This window comes from Euprymna scolopes, chromosome 8 (genome assembly GCF_053919585.1).
Source record: "Euprymna scolopes isolate OS-2025 chromosome 8, ASM5391958v1, whole genome shotgun sequence".
Taxonomy (NCBI): Eukaryota; Metazoa; Mollusca; class Cephalopoda; order Sepiida; family Sepiolidae; genus Euprymna; species Euprymna scolopes.
This window is the reverse complement of record NC_136489.1, coordinates 163,815,064-163,835,378: the sequence shown is the minus strand read 5'-3', so window position 1 is coordinate 163,835,378 and position 20,315 is coordinate 163,815,064. Positions and strand designations below refer to the sequence as shown.

The 20,315-nt window shown below is 32.1% G+C and overlaps 1 protein-coding gene and 3 pseudogenes across 1 annotated transcript in view; 3 read left to right on the top strand and 1 right to left on the bottom strand.

The window, feature by feature from the left end:
* Positions 1-20,315, bottom strand: part of LOC145284012 (uncharacterized) — a gene marked incomplete at its 3' end in the record, with an annotated part of 1,050,937 nt that overhangs the window by 398,159 nt on the left and 632,463 nt on the right.
* LOC145284255 (U2 spliceosomal RNA) lies at positions 3,827-3,960 on the top strand (annotated as a pseudogene).
* LOC145284242 (U2 spliceosomal RNA) lies at positions 10,787-10,920 on the top strand (annotated as a pseudogene).
* LOC145284254 (U2 spliceosomal RNA) lies at positions 17,829-17,962 on the top strand (annotated as a pseudogene).

The window sequence follows — 20,315 nt, the reverse complement described above, 5'->3', positions numbered from 1 at the left end:
TTTTCTAATTTGTAGATAAAAAATTTGTAGAGTGCATAGGTTGAGAATTGTTCTCTCTATCTCTCACACACACACATTCTAACTTTTAAAGATATAATAGATTATGCTAGATATATTTCGATATTTCTGAATACCCTATATATAAAAATTTGTTGAATGTATAGGTTGAGAACTGTTCTCTCTCTCTCTCTCTCGCTCACACACACACACATTCTCACTTTTATAGATATAATAGAAAGATTATCCTAGATATATTTCTATTTGTATGAATACTCTATATACAAATTTTAAAATCTGTAGATAAAAGAATTTGTTGAGTATATGGGTTGAGAATTGTTCTCTCTCTCTCTCTCTCTCTCACACACACACACACACACATTCTCACTTTTATAGATATAATAGATTATGCTAGATATATTTCCATATGTCTGAATACCCTATATACAAATTTTCAAATCTGTAGATAAAAAATTTGTTGAGTATATAGGTTGAGAATTGTTCTCTCTCTCTCTATCACACACATTCTCACTTTTATAGATATAATAGACAGATTATGCCAGATATATTGAAATATGTCTGAATGCCCAATATACAAATTTTGAAATCTGTAGATAAAAAATTTGTTGTATACATAGGTTGACAATTGTCCTCTCTCTCACACACACACACATTCTCACTTTTATACATATAATAGATAGATTATGCTAGATATATTTCTATATGTCTGAACACCCTATATACAAATGTTCAAATCTGTGGATAAAAAATTTGTTGAATGTATAGGTTGAGAATTTTTATCTCTCTCTTTTTCTCTCTCTCTCTCTCGCTATCTCACACACACGCATTCTCACTTTTATAGATAAAATAGATAGATTATGCTAGATATATTTCCATATGTCTGAATACCCTATATACAAAGTTTCAAATCTGTAGATAAAAAATTTGTTGAATATATAGGTTTAGAATTGTTCTCTCTCTCTCTCTCACACACACATACTAACTTTTGTAGTTATAATAGATAGATTATGCTAGATATATTTCCATATGTCTGAATACCCTATATACAAATTTTCTAAACTGTAGGTAAAAAATTTGTTGAGTATGTAGGTTAAGAATTGTTCTCTCTCTCTCTCACACACACACACACACAAGTTCTCACTTTTATAGATATAATAGATAGATTATGCTAGATATATTTCTATATGTCTGCCTACCCTATATACAAATTTCCAAATCTGTGCCCAAAAATGTGTGGAATATATAGGTTGAGAATTGTTCTCTCTCTCTCTCTCTCTCTCACACATATTCTCACTTTTATAGGTTATATAGGTTGAGAATTTTTTGCTCTTTCCATCACTCACATTCACACTTTTATAGATATAATACATAGATTATGCCAGATATATTTACATATGTCTGAATACCCAATATACACATTTTCAAATCTGTAGATAAAAAATTAGTTGAATATATAGGTTGAGAATTGTTCTCTCTCTCTCTCTTTCTCTCTCTCTCACACACACATTCTCACTTTTATAGATATAATAGATAGATTATGCTAGATATATTTCCATACGTCTGAATACCCTATATCCAAATTTTCTAATATGTAGATAAAAAATTTGTTGAATATATAGGGTGAGAATTTTCCTTCCTCTCTTTCTCTCTCTCTCTTTCTCACACACACACAAGCTGAAAATTGTTCTCTCTCTCTCTCTGACTCTCTCTCTCTCTCTCACACACACACACACATGGTCATTTTATAGATATAATAGATAGGTTATGCTAGATATATTTCTATATGTCTGAATACCCTATATACAAATTTTTAAATCTGTAGATAAAAAATTTGTTGAGTATATAGGTTGAGAATTGTTCTTTCTCTCTCTCTCACACACACATTCTCAATTTTATAGATATAATAGATTATGCTAGATATATTTCCAAATGTCTGAATACCCTATATACAAATTTTCAAATCTGTAAAGATAGAATTTGTTGAATATATAGGTTGAGAATTGTTCTCTCTCTCTCTCTTTCACACACATTCTCACTTTTATAGATATAATAGATAGATTATGCTAGATATATTTCCTTATGTCTGAATACCCTATATACAAATTATCAAATCTGTAGATACAAAATTTGTTGAGTATATAGGTTGAGAATTGTTCTCTCTCTCTCTCTCTCTCACTCACTCACTCACTCACTCACACACACACACACATTCTACCTTTTATAGATATAATAGATTATGCTAGATATATTTCCATATGTCTGAATACCCTGTATACAAATTTTCAGATCTGTACATAAAAATTAGTTGAATATATAGGTTGAGAATTGTTCTCTCTCTCTCTCTTCTCTCTCTCTCTTTCACACACATTCTCACTTTTCTAGATATAATAGATAGATTATGCTAGATATATTTCCATATGTCTGAATACCCTATATACAAATTTTCTAATCGGTAGATAAAAAATATGTTGAATATATAGGGTGAGAATTGTACTTACTCTCTCTCTCTCTCTCTCTCTCTCTCTCTCACGCACACATTCTCACTTTTATGGATATAATAGATAGATTATGCTGGATATATTTCCATATGTCTGAATACCCTATATACAAATGGTCAAATCTGTAGATAACAAATTTATTGAATAGATAGGTTGAGAATTGTTCTCTCTCTCTCTCTCTCGCAACCTTACACACACAACCACACGCAAACATTCTGACTTTTATAGATATAATAGATCGATTATGCTAGATATATTTCCATATGTCTGAATACCCAATATACAAATTTTCAAATCTGTAGGTAAAAAATTTGTTGAATATATAGGTTGAGAATTGTTCTCTCTCTCTCACACACTCACATTCTCACTTTTATAGATATAATGTATAGATTATGCTAGATATATTTCTATATGTCTGAATACCCTATATACAAAGTTTAAAATCCGTAGATAAAAATACGTTGAGTATATAGGTTGAGAATTGTTCTCTCTCTCTCTTACGCACACACACACACACACACATTTTCACTTTTATAGATATAATAGATAGATTATGCTAGATATATTTCCATATGTCTGAATACCCTATATACAAATTTTCAAATCTGTAGATAAAAAATGTATTGAATATATAGGTTGAGAATTGTTGTCTCTCTCTCTCTCTCTCTCTCTCTCTCTCTCTCTCTCTCTCTCTCTCTCTCTCTCTCTCTCTGGCTACCTCACACACACACACATTTTCACTTTTATAGATATAATAGATAGATTATGCTAGATATATTTCCATATGTCTGAATACCCTATATACAAACTTTCAAATCTGTAGATAAAAAATTTGTTGAGTATATAGGTTGAGAATTGTTCTCTCTCTCTCACACGAAACTGTGCGCTCGGCTTCTTCCCCCCCTTCCCACCCCAAATGCTTGGGAAACTGTGCACTGTTTTTGTTGGTTTTCAAGCTGCCTCTTCCCCCCCCACACACACACAGTTTAACAGTAGTAGGAGGTCAAGAGAAAGAGGGTGAGAGAGAGAGAAGAGTAAGTTGGTGAGAGAGAGAGAAAAGAGAAAGAGGGTGTTGGTTTTATATTTTTATTATCGTCTAATATTTTGAAAGCTGAATTTCTAATAAAATGTGCATCTATAGGAGATAATGCCTGGGAATGTGTTCCCCCCCCCCCACAGTTTAACAGTGGTGTGACGTCAAGAGAAAGAGGGTGAGAGAGAGGGAAGAGTAAGTGGGTGAGAGAGAGAAAGAGAGAGAAAAAAAAGAAAGACGGTGTTGGTTTTGTGAAAAAAGTTGTTATTTACAATTGTTCGCATTCTTGGCCTTTTGGTCAAGATCAAAGTGTAGTATCTGTTCTTCAGATGCTGCACTTCTATTTCTTGTTCTCTTTCGGTGGAGGAGAAATCCTCCACGACTGAGACAATTTTTATTTTTGTACCTTTTCTCCACGTTAAAAAACGACCCTGGTGTCTAACTCTGTCCCGTGGGGAGGCATAGTAAATAGGTACAATTGTTCGCCATTAGTGGATGTTGACGTCACGTCACGTGACATGACTAAGCGTTTTTTTTTTTTAGTATGAATAACATTTTTTGTTTTAATTATAAAGTCTACACTTAATTTTATAGAAAATGCTGTATATATAATAGAAAAAAAAAATTACTGGTTTTGTTGGATTCAAGTGGATCCCCCCCTCCAGTTTAAGAGATAGCAGGTCACGTGGTAATATACAAAATGGCTAGCGTAAATATAAAGATCGGTTTTTTTATCGACGAATATTTTGAAAGCTGAATTTTTTTTTATTCCTGTACATTTTTTCCTGATATTTTTCGTTAAAACTCTTGTATAAATACTATTTTTAACCAGTTAAATACGTTGGAGACATTGTCATGGAGTTTAATAATCTCTAGAACAAAGCAGAAGAGAAATTACAAAAGTATCGGTAAAACAAAGTGTTTGTTTACATTTGTTCGCCATTACTGGATGTTGACGTCACGTCACGTGACATGACTAAGCGTTTTTGGATTATGTAATATTAACATTAAAATGACAGGTTTTTTTGGGGGCCCCCCTAGGAGAGAAATGATCAGTTCACCCCCTTTTAATGGTCCGTTTGGTGTGGAATTTCGATATTTGTCATGCGGGTGATCAAGGTTCAATATGATACATAATTTGTCAACTTTGGTTGGGTCTGTCAAAAGTTTGAGCTGACGTCACGTCACGTGACACGTATTGAATAACGTTAAAATGACAGGTTTTTTGGGGGGCCCCCCTAGGAGAAAAACGATCAGTTGACCCCTTTCTACTGGTCCGTTTGACGTGAAATTTCGATATTTGTCATCCGGGTGATCAAGGTGCAATATGATACCAAATTTGTCAACTCTGGTTCCGTCTTTCAAAAGTTTTAGCGTTACAAACAAACATACATACATACATACATACATACACACCGATTTTTGCCTTTTATATATATAGACTAGCAGGGCTACCCGGCGTTGCTCGGGACCGTATAAACAATGAAAAAACAAAAGCAGATATTGAACATATGTTTTATTCTTAGGGGAGAGGAATCTTTCATCTCTATGTATTATTTGTTTTATCTACCCTAGGACTGATATTGTTCATGTTTTATCCCTAGCATAGGTAATTTACAGCATGTATATGAAATTGTTTTACCTTAGGGAGAAGAGAACAGGTAATATACAACATAATGTGTCTATATTACATCCCTGGCAACGCCTAGAAACCAGCTAGAACATGTATTTCAGTCAATCTTTATTATATCCTGGGCTATGCCGGGAAACCAGCTAATCTCTTTTTAGTGACTTGACCACCAAAATACCTCCCTAAGTGTGTCCTTTCTTTTGAACTTATTAGATATAGGTATCTAGAAATGTGTGTGAAATTTTGTTGAATGCATTGTTCACTATGATTTTCTTATTGTTCTACACAATATCAACTGTAGCGAAATAACACAGTAAACTTAGTGTAGTGTTAGAATAAAGAGCAAAGGAAAAAATTAGAATCATATTTTGTAATTGCAAATCTAAATTTGCTAGCATGTACCAGTATTGGCCAGGTTGTGGAAATTTGGAACTTATAACATATGTAGTGGCCTTTTCCTAGATACCTATTGCTAAAAATTATACTTTCATTTTGTTAGAAAAATCTCTCTTCAGATGCCCTGCATCATTCAAAATAAAAACAAATATTTTTATAATTGTTTCAGTATATTGCTACACAATGTGAAAGTTTTTAACGTTTGTAAAAAAAATCATGAATGTGCTTATATTGCAAAAAAGAAAATATCAGTGCACAGTATTGAAAGTGTTTGAGATTCAAAAGTCTGTAACATTTCTACTAACTTCATAAGATGTCATGTGAGAAACTGAATTGAATATCAAGACATTATCTGAAGCGTTTTTATTTTGGTGTAACATATGTGTTTACAGTGAACCTTAACTTTTAATAAACAGATTGGTATGCAATGACATAGGCTAAGAATCTTTAAAATATATATAAATTGGAAAAATGTGTGAACAAATGAAAAAAAAATGATCCGCTCCACTTGATGACATCAAGCACAGTAATATTTTAGTGAAGAAAATATGAAATTGATGTTCAGTGATTAGTTTGGATGAATGAGAAAATGTAATTGTTTGATGCATAAAAATAACTCAGTTGCTGTATTTGATATTAAGCAGCAAAATATAGTGATTTGAATATTTGGGAAAACATCAAACCAGATTATGTAAAAAGAAAAAAAAAAGATGAAATTAGAAAATATATATTTTATGTTTATGAGTTCTGCCAATCAAAATTTTGTGGCAGAAATTGGGTGATTACCATGCAATTTTATTTTGGTAAAATTCTTAAATTATTAGAATGTTTATTATAATTTCTAATTAGTGACTTGTTATAATCAAAATCCGCCCTAAAGAGTGTCCTTTCTTTTATTAGGTATCAGAGTAGGTATCAAGATTTCTACTTCTATACAAATGTGATATTTCAGATCTGTACATAAAAAATTTGTTGAATATATAGGTTGAGAATTGTTCTGTGTCGCTCTCTCTCACACACACACGCATTCTCACTTTTATAGATATAATAGATAGATTACTCTAGATATATTTCCATATGTCTGAATACCCTATATACAAATTTTCAAATCTGTAGATAAAAAAATTTGTTGAGTATATAGGTTGAAAATTGTTCTCTCTCTCTCTCTCTCACACACACATTCTCAATTTTAGAGATATAATAGATAGATTATGCTAGATATATTTCCATATGTCTGAATACCCTATATACAAATTTTCTAATCTGTAGATCAAATATTTGTTGAATATATAGGTTGAAAATTGTTCTTACTCTCTCTCTCTCTCTCTCTCTCTCTCTCTGGCTACCTCACACACACATTCTAACTTTTATAGATATAATAGATAGATTATGCTAGATATATTTCCATATGTGTGAATACCCTATATACAAATTTTCTAATTTGTAGATAAAAAATTTGTAGAGTGCATAGGTTGAGAATTGTTCTCTCTATCTCTCACACACACACATTCTAACTTTTAAAGATATAATAGATTATGCTAGATATATTTCGATATTTCTGAATACCCTATATATAAAAATTTGTTGAATGTATAGGTTGAGAACTGTTCTCTCTCTCTCTCTCGCTCTCGCTCACACACACACATTCTCACTTTTATAGATATAATAGAAAGATTATCCTAGATATATTTCTATTTGTATGAATACTCTATATACAAATTTTAAAATCTGTAGATAAAGAATTTGTTGAGTATATGGGTTGAGAATTGTTCTCTCTCTCTCTCTCTCTCTCACACACACACACACATTCTCACTTTTATAGATATAATAGATTATGCTAGATATATTTCCATATGTCTGAATACCCTATATACAAATTTTCAAATCTGTAGATAAAAAATTTGTTGAGTATATAGGTTGAGAATTGTTCTCTCTCTCTCTATCACACACATTCTCACTTTTATAGATATAATAGACAGATTATGCCAGATATATTAAAATATGTCTGAATGCCCAATATACAAATTTTGAAATCTGTAGATAAAAAATTTGTTGTATACATAGGTTGACAATTGTCCTCTCTCTCACACACACACACATTCTCACTTTTATACATATAATAGATAGATTATGCTAGATATATTTCTATATGTCTGAACACCCTATATACAAATGTTCAAATCTGTGGATAAAAAATTTGTTGAATGTATAGGTTGAGAATTTTTATCTCTCTCTTTTTCTCTCTCTCTCTCTCGCTATCTCACACACACGCATTCTCACTTTTATAGATAAAATAGATAGATTATGCTAGATATATTTCCATATGTCTGAATACCCTATATACAAAGTTTCAAATCTGTAGATAAAAAATTTGTTGAATATATAGGTTTAGAATTGTTCTCTCTCTCTCTCACACACACATTCTAACTTTTGTAGTTATAATAGATAGATTATGCTAGATATATTTCCATATGTCTGAATACCCTATATACAAATTTTCTAAACTGTAGGTAAAAAATTTGTTGAGTATGTAGGTTAAGAATTGTTCTCTCTCTCTCTCACACACACACACACACACAAGTTCTCACTTTTATAGATATAATAGATAGATTATGCTAGATATATTTCTATATGTCTGCCTACCCTATATACAAATTTCCAAATCTGTGCCCAAAAATGTGTGGAATATATAGGTTGAGAATTGTTCTCTCTCTCTCTCTCTCACATATTCTCACTTTTATAGGTTATATAGGTTGAGAATTTTTTGCTCTTTCCATCACTCACATTCACACTTTTATAGATATAATACATAGATTATGCCAGATATATTTACATATGTCTGAATACCCAATATACACATTTTCAAATCTGTAGATAAAAAATTAGTTGAATATATAGGTTGAGAATTGTTCTCTCTCTCTCTCTCTTTCTCTCACACACACATTCTCACTTTTATAGATATAATAGATAGATTATGCTAGATATATTTCCATACGTCTGAATACCCTATATCCAAATTTTCTAATATGTAGATAAAAAATTTGTTGAATATATAGGGTGAGAATTTTCCTTCCTCTCTTTCTCTCTCTCTCTTTCTCACACACACACAAGCTGAAAATTGTTCTCTCTCTATCTCTCTGACTCTCTCTCTCTCTCACACACACACACATGGTCATTTTATAGATATAATAGATAGGTTATGCTAGATATATTTCTATATGTCTGAATACCCTATATACAAATTTTTAAATCTGTAGATAAAAAATTTGTTGAGTATATAGGTTGAGAATTGTTCTTTCTCTCTCTCTCACACACACATTCTCACTTTTATAGATATAATAGATTATGCTAGATATATTTCCAAATGTCTGAATACCCTATATACAAATTTTCAAATCTGTAAAGATAGAATTTGTTGAATATATAGGTTGAGAATTGTTCTCTCTCTCTCTCTTTCACACACATTCTCACTTTTATAGATATAATAGATAGATTATGCTAGATATATTTCCTTATGTCTGAATACCCTATATACAAATTATCAAATCTGTAGATACAAAATTTGTTGAGTATATAGGTTGAGAATTGTTCTCTCTCTCTCTCTCACTCACTCACTCACTCACTCACACACACACACACACATTCTACCTTTTATAGATATAATAGATTATGCTAGATATATTTCCATATGTCTGAATACCCTGTATACAAATTTTCAGATCTGTACATAAAAATTAGTTGAATATATAGGTTGAGAATTGTTCTCTCTCTCTCTCTTCTCTCTCTCTCTTTCGCACACATTCTCACTTTTCTAGATATAATAGATAGATTATGCTAGATATATTTCCATATGTCTGAATACCCTATATACAAATTTTATAATCGGTAGATAAAAAATTTGTTGAATATATAGGGTGAGAATTGTACTTACTCTCTCTCTCTCTCTCTCACGCACACATTCTCACTTTTATGGATATAATAGATAGATTATGCTGGATATATTTCCATATGTCTGAATACCCTATATACAAATGGTCAAATCTGTAGATAACAAATTTATTGAATAGATAGGTTGAGAATTGTTCTCTCTCTCTCTCTCGCAACCTTACACACACAACCACACGCAAACATTCTGACTTTTATAGATATAATAGATCGATTATGCTAGATATATTTCCATATGTCTGAATACCCAATATACAAATTTTCAAATCTGTAGGTAAAAAATTTGTTGAATATATAGGTTGAGAATTGTTCTCTCTCTCTCACACACTCACATTCTCACTTTTATAGATATAATGTATAGATTATGCTAGATATATTTCTATATGTCTGAATACCCTATATACAAAGTTTAAAATCCGTAGATAAAAATACGTTGAGTATATAGGTTGAGAATTGTTCTCTCTCTCTCTTACGCACACACACACACACACACACACACACACATTTTCACTTTTATAGATATAATAGATAGATTACGCTAGATATATTTCCATATGTCTGAATACCCTATATACAAATTTTCAAATCTGTAGATAAAAAATGTATTGAATATATAGGTTGAGAATTGTTGTCTCTCTCTCTCTCTCTCTCTCTCTCTCTCTCTGGCTACCTCACACACACACACATTTTCACTTTTATAGATATAATAGATAGATTATGCTAGATATATTTCCATATGTCTGAATACCCTATATACAAACTTTCAAATCTGTAGATAAAAAATTTGTTGAGTATATAGGTTGAGAATTGTTCTCTCTCTCTCACACGAAACTGTGCGCTCGGCTTCTTCCCCCCCTTCCCACCCCAAATGCTTGGGAAACTGTGCACTGTTTTTGTTGGTTTTCAAGCTGCCTCTTCCCCCCCCCACACACACACACACAGTTTAACAGTAGTAGGAGGTCAAGAGAAAGAGGGTGAGAGAGAGAGAAGAGTAAGTTGGTGAGAGAGAGAGAAAAGAGAAAGAGGGTGTTGGTTTTATATTTTTATTATCGTCTAATATTTTGAAAGCTGAATTTCTAATAAAATGTGCATCTATAGGAGATAATGCCTGGGAATGTGTTCCCCCCCCCACAGTTTAACAGTGGTGTGACGTCAAGAGAAAGAGGGTGAGAGAGAGGGAAGAGTAAGTGGGTGAGAGAGAGAAAGAGAGAGAAAAAAAAAGAAAGACGGTCTTGGTTTTGTGAAAAAAGTTGTTATTTACAATTGTTCGCATTCTTGGCCTTTTGGTCAAGATCAAAGTGTAGTATCTGTTCTTCAGATGCTGCACTTCTATTTCTTGTTCTCTTTCGGTGGAGGAGAAATCCTCCACGACTGAGACAATTTTTATTTTTGTACCTTTTCTCCACGTTAAAAAACGACCCTGGTGTCTAACTCTGTCCCGTAGGGAGGCATAGTAAATAGGTACAATTGTTCGCCATTAGTGGATGTTGACGTCACGTCACGTGACATGACTAAGCGTTTTTTTTTTTAGTATGAATAACATTTTTTGTTTTAATTATAAAGTCTACACTTAATTTTATAGAAAATGATGTATATATAATAGAAAAAAAAAATTACTGGTTTTGTTGGATTCAAGTGGATCCCCCCCCCTCCAGTTTAAGAGATAGCAGGTCACGTGGTAATATACAAAATGGCTAGCGTAAATATAAAGATCGGTTTTTTTATCGACGAATATTTTGAAAGCTGAATTTTTTTTTATTCCTGTACATTTTTTCCTGATATTTTTCGTTAAAACTCTTGTATAAATACTATTTTTAACCAGTTAAATACGTTGGAGACATTGTCATGGAGTTTAATAATCTCTAGAACAAAGCAGAAGAGAAATTACAAAAGTATCGGTAAAACAAAGTGTTTGTTTACATTTGTTCGCCATTACTGGATGTTGACGTCACGTCACGTGACATGACTAAGCGTTTTTGGATTATGTAATATTAACATTAAAATGACAGTTTTTTTTGGGGGCCCCCCTAGGAGAGAAATGATCAGTTCACCCCCTTTTAATGGTCCGTTTGGTGTGGAATTTCGATATTTGTCATGCGGGTGATCAAGGTTCAATATGATACATAATTTGTCAACTTTGGTTGTGTCTGTCAAAAGTTTGAGCTGACGTCACGTCACGTGACACGTATTGAATAACGTTAAAATGACAGGTTTTTTGGGGGGCCCCCCTAGGAGAAAAACGATCAGTTGACCCCTTTCTACTGGTCCGTTTGACGTGAAATTTCGATATTTGTCATCCGGGTGATCAAGGTGCAATATGATACCAAATTTGTCAACTCTGGTTCCGTCTTTCAAAAGTTTTAGCGTTACAAACAAACATACATACATACATACATACATACATACATACACACCGATTTTTGCCTTTTATATATATAGACTAGCAGGGCTACCCGGCGTTGCTCGGGACCGTATAAACAATGAAAAAACAAAAGCAGATATTGAACATATGTTTGATTCTTAGGGGAGAGGAATCTTTCATCTCTATGTATTATTTGTTTTATCTACCCTAGGACTGATATTGTTCATGTTTTATCCCTAGCATAGGTAATTTACAGCATGTATATGAAATTGTTTTACCTTAGGGAGAAGAGAACAGGTAATATACAACATAATGTGTCTATATTACATCCCTGGCAACGCCTAGAAACCAGCTAGAACATGTATTTCAGTCAATCTTTATTATATCCTGGGCTATGCCGGGAAACCAGCTAATCTCTTTTTAGTGACTTGACCACCAAAATACCTCCCTAAGTGTGTCCTTTCTTTTGAACTTATTAGATATAGGTATCTAGAAATGTGTGTGAAATTTTGTTGAATGCATTGTTCACTATGATTTTCTTATTGTTCTACACAATATCAACTGTAGCGAAATAACACAGTAAACTTAGTGTAGTGTTAGAATAAAGAGCAAAGGAAAAAATTAGAATCATATTTTGTAATTGCAAATCTAAATTTGCTAGCATGTACCAGTATTTGCCAGGTTGTGGAAATTTGGAACTTATAACATATGTAGTGGCCTTTTCCTAGATACCTATTGCTAAAAATTATACTTTCATTTTGTTAGAAAAATCTCTCTTCAGATGCCCTGCATCATTCAAAATAAAAACAAATATTTTTATAATTGTTTCAGTATATTGCTACACAATGTGAAAGTTTTGAACGTTTGTAAAAAAAATCATGAATGTGCTTATATTGCAAAAAAGAAAATATCAGTGCACATTATTGAAAGTGTTTGAGATTCAAAAGTCTGTAACATTTCTACTAACTTCATAAGATGTCATGTGAGAAACTGAATTGAATATCAAGACATTATCTGAAGCGTTTTTATTTTGGTGTAACATATGTGTTTACAGTGAACCTTAACTTTTAATAAACAGATTGGTATGCAATGACATAGGCTAAGAATCTTTAACAAAATATATATAAATTGGAAAAATGTGTGAACAAATGAAAAAAAAATGATCCGCTCCACTTGATGACATCAAGCACAGTAATATTTTAGTGAAGAAAATATGAAATTGATGTTCAGTGATTAGTTTGGATGAATGAGAAAATGTAATTGTTTGATGCATAAAAATAACTCAGTTGCTGTATTTGATATTAAGCAGCAAAATATAGTGATTTGAATATTTGGGAAAACATCAAACCAGATTATGTAAAAAGAAAAAAAAAAGATGAAATTAGAAAATATATATTTTATGTTTATGAGTTCTGCCAATCAAAATTTTGTGGCAGAAATTGGGTGATTACCATGCAATTTTATTTTGGTAAAATTCTTAAATTATTAGAATGTTTATTATAATTTCTAATTAGTGACTTGTTATAATCAAAATCCGCCCTAAAGAGTGTCCTTTCTTTTATTAGGTATCAGAGTAGGTATCAAGATTTCTACTTCTATACAAATGTGATATTTCAGATCTGTACATAAAAAATTTGTTGAATATATAGGTTGAGAATTGTTCTGTGTCGCTCTCTCTCACACACACACGCATTCTCACTTTTATAGATATAATAGATAGATTACTCTAGATATATTTCCATATGTCTGAATACCCTATATACAAATTTTCAAATCTGTAGATAAAAAAATTTGTTGAGTATATAGGTTGAAAATTGTTCTCTCTCTCTCACACACACACTCTCAATTTTAGAGATATAATAGATAGATTATGCTAGATATATTTCCATATGTCTGAATACCCTATATACAAATTTTCTAATCTGTAGATCAAATATTTGTTGAATATATAGGTTGAAAATTGTTCTTACTCTCTCTCTCTCTCTCTCTCTGGCTACCTCACACACACATTCTAACTTTTATAGATATAATAGATAGATTATGCTAGATATATTTCCATATGTGTGAATACCCTATATACAAATTTTCTAATTTGTAGATAAAAAATTTGTAGAGTGCATAGGTTGAGAATTGTTCTCTCTATCTCTCACACACACACATTCTAACTTTTAAAGATATAATAGATTATGCTAGATATATTTCGATATTTCTGAATACCCTATATATAAAAATTTGTTGAATGTATAGGTTGAGAACTGTTCTCTCTCTCTCTCTCTCTCTCTCTCTCTCGCTCACACACACACACATTCTCACTTTTATAGATATAATAGAAAGATTATCCTAGATATATTTCTATTTGTATGAATACTCTATATACAAATTTTAAAATCTGTAGATAAAGAATTTGTTGAGTATATGGGTTGAGAATTGTTCTCTCTCTCTCTCTCTCTCTCTCTCTCTCTCTCACACACACACACATTCTCACTTTTATAGATATAATAGATTATGCTAGATATATTTCCATATGTCTGAATACCCTATATACAAATTTTCAAATCTGTAGATAAAAAATTTGTTGAGTATATAGGTTGAGAATTGTTCTCTCTCTCTCTATCACACACATTCTCACTTTTATAGATATAATAGACAGATTATGCCAGATATATTAAAATATGTCTGAATGCCCAATATACAAATTTTGAAATCTGTAGATAAAAAATTTGTTGTATACATAGGTTGACAATTGTCCTCTCTCTCACACACACACACATTCTCACTTTTATACATATAATAGATAGATTATGCTAGATATATTTCTATATGTCTGAACACCCTATATACAAATGTTCAAATCTGTGGATAAAAAATTTGTTGAATGTATAGGTTGAGAATTTTTATCTCTCTCTTTTTCTCTCTCTCTCTCTCGCTATCTCACACACACGCATTCTCACTTTTATAGATAAAATAGATAAATTATGCTAGATATATTTCCATATGTCTGAATACCCTATATACAAAGTTTCAAATCTGTAGATAAAAAATTTGTTGAATATATAGGTTTAGAATTGTTCTCTCTCTCTCTCACACACACATTCTAACTTTTGTAGTTATAATAGATAGATTATGCTAGATATATTTCCATATGTCTGAATACCCTATATACAAATTTTCTAAACTGTAGGTAAAAAATTTGTTGAGTATGTAGGTTAAGAATTGTTCTCTCTCTCTCTCACACACACACACACACACAAGTTCTCACTTTTATAGATATAATAGATAGATTATGCTAGATATATTTCTATATGTCTGCCTACCCTATATACAAATTTCCAAATCTGTGCCCAAAAATGTGTGGAATATATAGGTTGAGAATTGTTCTCTCTCTCTCTCTCACACACATATTCTCACTTTTATAGGTTATATAGGTTGAGAATTTTTTGCTCTTTCCATCACTCACATTCACACTTTTATAGATATAATACATAGATTATGCCAGATATATTTACATATGTCTGAATACCCAATATACACATTTTCAAATCTGTAGATAAAAAATTAGTTGAATATATAGGTTGAGAATTGTTCTCTCTCTCTCTCTCTTTCTCTCTCTCTCACACACACATTCTCACTTTTATAGATATAATAGATAGATTATGCTAGATATATTTCCATACGTCTGAATACCCTATATCCAAATTTTCTAATATGTAGATAAAAAATTTGTTGAATATATAGGGTGAGAATTTTCCTTCCTCTCTTTCTCTCTCTCTCTTTCTCACACACACACAAGCTGAAAATTGTTCTCTCTCTCTCTCTGACTCTCTCTCTCTCTCACACACACACACATGGTCATTTTATAGATATAATAGATAGGTTATGCTAGATATATTTCTATATGTCTGAATACCCTATATACAAATTTTTAAATCTGTAGATAAAAAATTTGTTGAGTATATAGGTTGAGAATTGTTCTTTCTCTCTCTCTCACACACACATTCTCACTTTTATAGATATAATAGATTATGCTAGATATATTTCCAAATGTCTGAATACCCTATATACAAATTTTCAAATCTGTAAAGATAGAATTTGTTGAATATATAGGTTGAGAATTGTTCTCTCTCTCTCTCTTTCACACACATTCTCACTTTTATAGATATAATAGATAGATTATGCTAGATATATTTCCTTATGTCTGAATACCCTATATACAAATTATCAAATCTGTAGATACAAAATTTGTTGAGTATATAGGTTGAGAATTGTTCTCTCTCTCTCTCTCTCTCTCACTCACTCACTCACTCACTCACTCACACACACACACACACACATTCTACCTTTTATAGATATAATAGATTATGCTAGATATATTTCCATATGTCTGAATACCCTGTATACAAATTTTCAGATCTGTACATAAAAATTAGTTGAATATATAGGTTGAGAATTGTTCTCTCTCTCTCTCTTCTCTCTCTCTCTTTCACACACATTCTCACTTTTCTAGATATAATAGATAGATTATGCTAGATATATTTCCATATGTCTGAATACCCTATATACAAATTTTCTAATCGGTAGATAAAAAATTTGTTGAATATATAGGGTGAGAATTGTACTTACTCTCTCTCTCTCTCTCTCTCTCTCTCTCACGCACACATTCTCACTTTTATGGATATAATAGATAGATTATGCTGGATATATTTCCATATGTCTGAATACCCTATATACAAATGGTCAAATCTGTAGATAACAAATTTATTGAATAGATAGGTTGAGAATTGTTCTCTCTCTCTCTCTCTCGCAACCTTACACACACAACCACACGCAAACATTCTGACTTTTATAGATATAATAGATCGATTATGCTAGATATATTTCCATATGTCTGAATACCCAATATACAAATTTTCAAATCTGTAGGTAAAAAATTTGTTGAATATATAGGTTGAGAATTGTTCTCTCTCTCTCACACACTCACATTCTCACTTTTATAGATATAATGTATAGATTATGCTAGATATATTTCTATATGTCTGAATACCCTATATACAAAGTTTAAAATCCGTAGATAAAAATACGTTGAGTATATAGGTTGAGAATTGTTCTCTCTCTCTCTTACGCACACACACACACACACACACACACACACACACACACACACATTTTCACTTTTATAGATATAATAGATAGATTAGGCAAATATATTTCCATATGTCTGAATACCCTATATACAAATTTTCAAATCTGTAGATAAAAAATGTATTGAATATATAGGTTGAGAATTGTTGTCTCTCTCTCTCTCTCTCTCTCTCTCTCTCTCTCTCTCTCTCTCTCTCTCTCTCTCTCTGGCTACCTCACACACACACACATTTTCACTTTTATAGATATAATAGATAGATTATGCTAGATATATTTCCATATGTCTGAATACCCTATATACAAACTTTCAAATCTGTAGATAAAAAATTTGTTGGGTATATAGGTTGAGAATTGTTCTCTCTCTCTCACACGAAACTGTGCGCTCGGCTTCTTCCCTCCCTTCCCACCCCAAATGCTTGGGAAACTGTGCACTGTTTTTGTTGGTTTTCAAGCTGCCTCTTCCCCCCCCCACACACACACAGTTTAACAGTAGTAGGAGGTCAAGAGAAAGAGGGTGAGAGAGAGAGAAGAGTAAGTTGGTGAGAGAGAGAGAAAAGAGAAAGAGGGTGTTGGTTTTATATTTTTATTATCGTCTAATATTTTGAAAGCTGAATTTCTAATAAAATGTGCATCTATAGGAGATAATGCCTGGGAATGTGTTCCCCCCCCCCACAGTTTAACAGTGGTGTGACGTCAAGAGAAAGAGGGTGAGAGAGAGGGAAGAGTAAGTGGGTGAGAGAGAGAAAGAGAGAGAAAAAAAAAGAAAGACGGTGTTGGTTTTGTGAAAAAAGTTGTTATTTACAATTGTTCGCATTCTTGGCCTTTTGGTCAAGATCAAAGTGTAGTATCTGTTCTTCAGATGCTGCACTTCTATTTCTTGTTCTCTTTCGGTGGAGGAGAAATCCTCCACGACTGAGACAATTTTTATTTTTGTACCTTTTCTCCACGTTAAAAAACGACCCTGGTGTCTAACTCTGTCCCGTGGGGAGGCATAGTAAATAGGTACAATTGTTCGCCATTAGTGGATGTTGACGTCACGTCACGTGACATGACTAAGCGTTTTTTTTTTTTAGTATGAATAACATTTTTTGTTTTAATTATAAAGTCTACACTTAATTTTATAGAAAATGATGTATATATAATAGAAAAAAAAAATTACTGGTTTTGTTGGATTCAAGTGGATCCCCCCCCTCCAGTTTAAGAGATAGCAGGTCACGTGGTAATATACAAAATGGCTAGCGTAAATATAAAGATCGGTTTTTTTATCGACGAATATTTTGAAAGCTGAATTTTTTTTTATTCCTGTACATTTTTTCCTGATATTTTTCGTTAAAACTCTTGTATAAATACTATTTTTAACCAGTTAAATACGTTGGAGACATTGTCATGGAGTTTAATAATCTCTAGAACAAAGCAGAAGAGAAATTACAAAAGTATCGGTAAAACAAAGTGTTTGTTTACATTTGTTCGCCATTACTGGATGTTGACGTCACGTCACGTGACATGACTAAGCGTTTTTGGATTATGTAATATTAACAATAAAATGACAGGTTTTTTTGGGGGCCCCCCTAGGAGAGAAATGATCAGTTCACCCCCTTTTAATGGTCCGTTTGGTGTGGAATTTCGATATTTGTCATGCGGGTGATCAAGGTTCAATATGATACATAATTTGTCAACTTTGGTTGTGTCTGTCAAAAGTTTGAGCTGACGTCACGTCACGTGACACGTATTGAATAACGTTAAAATGACAGGTTTTTTGGGGGGCCCCCCTAGGAGAAAAACGATCAGTTGACCCCTTTCTACTGGTCCGTTTGACGTGAAATTTCGATATTTGTCATCCGGGTGATCAAGGTGCAATATGATACCAAATTTGTCAACTCTGGTTCCGTCTTTCAAAAGTTTTAGCGTTACAAACAAACATACATACATACATACATACACACCGATTTTTGCCTTTTATATATATAGAAGACTACCAGCCCAGCCCGGCTTTGCTCGGGTCCTATCTACTATTCATAACTTTATGTGCATATGTATATATGTATATATTAAAAAGTTTGACATGTCTAGGTAACCTACATCTAAAATTTCAAGTGTTTAGACCCAAAATTGACGGAGGAGTTTGGTAGAGTCTGCAACGGTCAACTCTCATTTTTGACCTCTTGGCAGCCGAATTTTCGACCCAAAAAACTGATTAAAAAATCTTGCTTCATGTCTGAATACCCTTTATGTATAAATTTCAAGTGTTTAAACGTAAAATTGGCTGAATAGTTTGCTAGAGACCGCAACGGTAAAATATTTTGAACTTTGACCCCCTTAGCAGCTGAATTTTCTGTCAAAAACTGATTAAAAAGCTTGCCCTATGTCTGAATACACTCTATGTGAAATTTCAAATGTTTAGACCAAAAATTGGCTGAGTAATTTGGTAGAGGCCGCAGAGGTCAAATTTTTTTAAAACTTTGATCCCAATTTTGATCTCTTAACATTAAGCTGGGCTGAACTGCTATTTTGTAAGCTTTTGTTAGAGAGTGCATAGAAGATGTATTTAAAAAAAAGTTAGACAACTTTTTTTTAAATAGTGTATTGATCAAATGCTGAATATCAAGTGACAAATGCTTATTAGAATGTAAAAGTTCTTCTGTTGTTGCAGCGTTGAGAACATATACAAAAATCGCTTAAAGTGGTGTGCGCATGTATGTAGGATCTATGTAGACTAAGCTTTTTTTCTTTTACAACTTGCCTTGTTGCCCGGCGTTGCCCGGGTTTTGAATGTTTTTAAGAAAGGTGTATTAAAAAATGGAGAATAAATTTAAAAAAAAAAGGCGGTGGGGAAATCACCGTTGTAAATTGTTCTTATGATTGTCAATAGGTCAAAGTTGATTTATTTGTAAGAAAATTGCGACAGTATAGTTGTAATACAGAATAGTTGCAAAACATCCCGACCCTTCCCATGTTAAATAATAATTTCTAAATAATAACGTTAATATTTCAGTGCGCAGTTCAAATTCTGCAAAAGTAGCGATTTGTGTTTATTTGTTTACGTTGTTATGGGTTTATGTTTATGTACAGATATAGAACAGATGTCAGCGCTTCCCACTAGTGAATTTTAACGCTGAATTTCGTTTCGCTTATTTTAAAAAAAAAATTTTTTTCTCATTTTACTACTGTTAAGTTATATTTTTTTTATTTTTTTTTTTTTTACTTGACATTTTTTCATAACTAATCTATATATTAATATCATAATACCTTTTTAACACACGTATGTCACAGTTTACAGATTATAAATTATTTGAT